At 36.7% G+C, this 5,301-nt stretch overlaps 1 non-coding gene across 1 annotated transcript; it reads right to left on the bottom strand.

The window, feature by feature from the left end:
- Positions 1 to 4,072: 4,072 nt before the first annotated feature.
- LOC144999258 (small nucleolar RNA R71) lies at positions 4,073 to 4,179 on the bottom strand. The gene has a single exon (XR_013660775.1). It is a non-coding gene; the product is annotated as a small nucleolar RNA R71 (small nucleolar RNA).
- Between the last annotated feature and the right edge of the window lie 1,122 nt (positions 4,180 to 5,301).

Here is a 5,301-nt window from a genome sequence, read left to right as displayed (position 1 = left end):
GCAACGCTCAAGAAATAAGTAATTCACAATATACCCATATGATCTCGTATATTTGCTATGAATTGTTATGCATACTAGAATATACGATGTATATCATCTCAAGACTTGCATGATAGATATGCTTGACATTTGTGATGCCCATAGTCTAGGGAATTTCTTGTTATGTGTTGCTTGAAGTCTAGATTTATAATGTTCTAGGTGTGTGTTTCAGAGTTGTACATGATTGGTATTATATAGCCTTAGAATTATTGATTTATCTCATTTCCTATTCCTTTTTTGGTTGTGGGTTTAGGGTAAAATCATTTATTCAATAGTGTATTTAAACGTGTATTGTGTAGCAATGTAGGAGCGATTGGGAAGGGAAGACTCCTAGAGAGAGAGAGATTCTAGGAAGTATAGTGTTATGCACATGACTAGACATATACATGCATGTAATGAGATTAGTGGAATGTTGAGAAGTGACTTGGGAGTCTTGGAAAGTCCTTGGAACAAGTATGGATAAGAAGGTAGTATTGAGACCTTACTACTGAAAGCACAGGACCCATACTTGGGTCAGAGAGTGTTTTAGGAATATCGGGGAACTTGTAGGTGGGTATACATAGTGTGGGTTGCATTATTCACTGATTTTTAATATGTTTCCATTATCTTTTAAAATCAGGATGTCAGTCTTCTTTTTTGGGGATGCAATTCGGAGTGAGGGGGATGTCTACGACATCATAGCAGTCGAGATTTCGAAGTTCAGGAGAAAGGATCTTCGAGGATTGGCCGACACTGTTACGGAAGAGTTGATCCCAGTGTTATAAGAGTCACCTTCAAAGAGTTTTATGCTTTTGGATATACATTTTTTTCTTTGGGAGTAGGGAGCCGATCATCAGTACGTGTTAAGTTGCCGATGTGGAGAGTGCCTTTCACGCCATCTTTTGTTCATCGGAGGCCAAGATCAGATTTGCATCATATGTTCTGTGTAACTGAGCTAGGGATTGATAGTGTGAGTTTGTTCTGGGCCTTGAACCTGATGTGATCAAGTCTATGTCATGGGAAAATTTTGTCAACAAATTTAATACAAAGTTTTTGCCGGCGATTAAGGTTCAGAGATTGGCTCGGGAATATCCGTCGATTAAGCAGACTACAGAGTCGGTGGAAGAGATCACCGACAAGTTTAGGGATAGAGCGTTGTTTTGACCTTAATATGTGGCTATAACATCCCAAAAAACAAAAGTAAGATTTTCATTTTTAAGCCAACCAAAACCATCAAGTATTCATATCAAACCATCAAAAACCAAAACTATGTGAATGTGAAAATACTTATCAGAGTACAATCCCGAAATCACAAAAATGCAGAAATACGGGTGGATGCGTTGCGACCAGGTCAGATCCTTTCCTTTCGAACCGGAGGTACCTGAAACATAAACTTAAACCATAAGCACAAATCTTAGCGAGTTCCCCAAATACCACACACCATACATCATTCATACATATCATACTAAAACATGTAACTATTCTATTTCACCACCGAGTCCCTTCCGACTCTGTGAGCCCCTTCCGACTCCTTCGGTATCTTTCAATCGGTACGAGTTTGTTTTTCCCCAAAAACTAAGCATACAATTATACTACCAAGAGTCACAAAGATCACTACTATCCTGCATCATTATCTAGTGAGCCGACATTGGTGTCTTTAACCGACAAGTATAGTGAGAAGACTTACCTCAGTCTAAACATAGACGAATCACACTCTCGGGTAGATGATACGTGCATATATATATATATATATATATATATATATCATATAATATCTTAAAACTTTTTGGCTGTTTTTGTCTCGATTTATGAACAAAAGGACTTGATTATGTTAAAATTACATTTTCAGCTTTAAAGACATGCTCGGGTGAAAAAGGAAGTTGAACTAGCAATTGGGAGCTTGGAAATTGAAGTTTGAATAAATAAGACTTAAAAGAAGAAAAAATCAACGATTTGGCCATAAACTCGACAAGTTGGTCAGAAGATTCGCGATCCAACAATTCCTCGTCGTAGATGAGTATTAAGTGAAAAACTTGTCGAGTTGGGTCTAATAACTCGACGAGTTGGTGCTGAAATTTGGAAATATATATATATATATATATATATATATATATATATATATATATATATATATATATATATATATATATATATATATATATATACATATATCATTTATTCCCAAAACCCTAAGACATTTTGGAGACTTTTTGGTGACTACTGAAGATCAGAAGGGTTCTTGGAGCTTTGGTTTTCGAGAATTCAACCTAGAAGTCAATTTCGAAGAGATCAAAGGCAAAAAACATTACTCTTTTCTTAATCTTTTGCATGAACCATGTTTGAATCGTTATATTTCGATTTTAGGATGCTATTTGCTGTAGATATGAGCTAAAAGATTTTTACTTCTGTTGAGACTAGATAATCTTATGAATATGGTTTGATTGAATGGCTTGGAGTAATTTGATTTGATGAATTATCATGTTAAGCTTGTTAAAGACCCTTATGTGTTAATAATAATTATTTTCTATTAATAATCAAGTTATTGAGTCACATGAACATCTTCGTAATTGCTTGAATCATATAGTTTTGTGAAAACAATATTGTATGCCTAGTATTAATTAATATGAAGCTAGGGTTAACTAGAAATAAGTAAATTAATGTGTAAGCATATGTGATGAACAAGAACACATGAGTTGATTGAATTGACCAATTTAGTTAACTAATATTACAAGTCTTACTTGATCCGAACTGAACACTAGGAAACTTGTTAGTTTAATCAACTGGCCACTGTTTGAATTAACTTGTTTGCTAAAGGATTAGTAATAGTGAACATGAACCTAATCACATTAGAAGTCGGTAGCCATCGATATATTAATCCATTGCACTTGCCATGAAATCAACCATAGGAATAAGTGAATCAAATCTAAACAGAAGTCTCTTTTATCAATGAATCTAGTTATCTTTTGTTCTCTTTAGTTGTTAATTGTCTTTGTTTGAGTATTATTTGCTTACCTAAGTTTCTAGTCTTGCAAAACTAGATAAAACCCTCTTTTATAACTTGTTTTTATTTAGGTAATTCTTGTAGTAGTTTTAATTGTTACCATTCCCTATGTTCAATACTCTACTTGCTTGAACTATATTGTTAATAGATAGGTACACTGCCTTTCGTGTGTTTAGTTTGTTTTTAAATTAGTAGTATTAAAACTGGTATATTTCACACGTATCAAGTTTTTGGAGCCATTTCTAGGGAACGGTTCTAATAGCTATTTTAATTGCTAGTATTATCGATCCTTTGTGTGAAATTTATTTTAGAAAAAGTTACTAGTTTTTCTGTTTTAGATTTTCATTTTCAGTTATCTGTTTTTTTCATTTTTTTTCATTGAACACGTCGAGCCCATTACTGAACTCGACGAGTTGGTCTCTCTTTCATTTTCGGTTTTTGTTTCGTTTTGTTCGTTTTACGCATGTTTTTCTATTTTATTTCAGGAATTTTATGACTTGAGGCTCCAACTCTACACTAGTGCCACCCGTGGAAGATCTGGAATCTATTATTCGCAAAAAGAAGGAAAAGGAAATTGAAGAATCAAGCGGTTTTAACAACAAGATAGACGATCTCGATCTAAACACACCTGAATTTAAAGAAGAAAGTGAACTTGAGTCAGAAGAAGAGATGGCTGACATCGCGGACATACCTATTGGCGAATACAAGAGAAGGATGTGCGATGATACCGGGCCAAGACTTGTGCAACCCACGATTCCAGCGACAACATACTTTGAATTGAAAGTTCCCATAGTCGCCCAGCTGAAGGACATCCCATTCTAAGGGAAGGATCATGAATACGTGTAAAAGCATATCGACGAGGTGAACTACATAACCAACTACTATGACATCCCTAATGTGCCTCACGAGATTGTTTTACTTCGTATGCTACCAGTTACGTTTAAGGGATCCACGAAAGATTGGCCAAAATCATTCCCTCTAGGATCCATCACAACATGGGCTAAGATGTGTGAAGATTTCATTGATTAATTTTTCCCTCCCTCAAAAATAGCAAAGTTGAAAAAAGGTATTGCAAACTTCGAACAACAAGTAGGCGAGTCACTTTATGAGGCGTGGGAAAGATACATAGGCTTGTTAAGGAACTGCCCCCACAATGACCTAAACATTCAACAAGAAGTCTCCATTTTCTATGATGGCGTGAACGTGACAACTAGGCAGCTCCTTGACTCCCAAGGACCAGTCCTGAAGAATGCACCCGCAGTTATAAAGGAACTAATTAAAGAATTCTCTAAGCACTCTAGAGAATATCATAACCCAAGGAATGACTCAACTCAAGGAGTGGTGAACTCAGTTTCTGATAACATGGCCGCAATGATGGGCTAAAGTGCATAGCATGGACTGAGTGATGATAAAGATGGATCGATCCATCCATGCCATCCAGGTAGGATGTGCTAACTGTAGTGGGCCCCACATTACTATTGTGATCTTGACGAGAGTGGGATCCGGAAAGTGCAAGTGTGCTATTGAAGTGGCGATGGGTATGATGAAGACTGGCGAAAACCGAAAAAAGGAGTGGCTACCATATGATCAGTACAAGAAGGCAAAAGAGGAGAAATATAGGCAAAAGACAAGAGGTTTCTATCAAAAGGAGGAACCAGTGCAACAGAAGGAAATGGACTTTGAAGACATGCTCACACGATTTGCAGCTGCATCCGAGAAAAGACACAAAGAAACCGATGCAGCGATACAAGAACAACAAGCAATAATGAAAGAGCAACAAGCGTTAATGAGAAATCAGCAAGCCTCTATCCTCAACATTGAAAAACAATTAGGACAGCTTGCAAAACAAATCAACAAGAGAACACTGGGTGGACTCCCTAGCTATACCGAGAAAAATCTGAGAAGCACAGACATCAACATCGTAACGACTAGGAGTGGAAAGATAGTGACTTCTCTGATCCTAATCTTGAATGAAGATCCTAAAGAGGTGCAAGAGGAAGAGAAAGAAAACTTGAAATTGCAAGAAGTTTACGCAACTCGACGAGTTCCAGAAAAGAACTCGACGAGTTCTCCGTTTAAACATAAAATAATCCTCCAATCATACCGTATCAACCTCCATTGCCATTCCCAAGCCGATCTAGACAAGATAAGCCAAATGAAGTATATCAAAAGTTCCTGGAGCATATCAAATCCCTTCAAATCAATATTCCCTTCATCAAGGAGGTTGCACAAATGCCTAAGTATGCCAAGTTCTTCAAGGAGCTTCTCACAAATAGGAAGAA

The sequence above is a fragment of the Lactuca saligna genome, chromosome 5, assembly GCF_052625555.1.
Source record: "Lactuca saligna cultivar CGN05327 chromosome 5, ASM5262555v1, whole genome shotgun sequence".
Lineage (NCBI taxonomy): Eukaryota > Viridiplantae > Streptophyta > Magnoliopsida > Asterales > Asteraceae > Lactuca > Lactuca saligna.
This window is presented reverse-complemented; position numbering and strand designations above follow the sequence as displayed.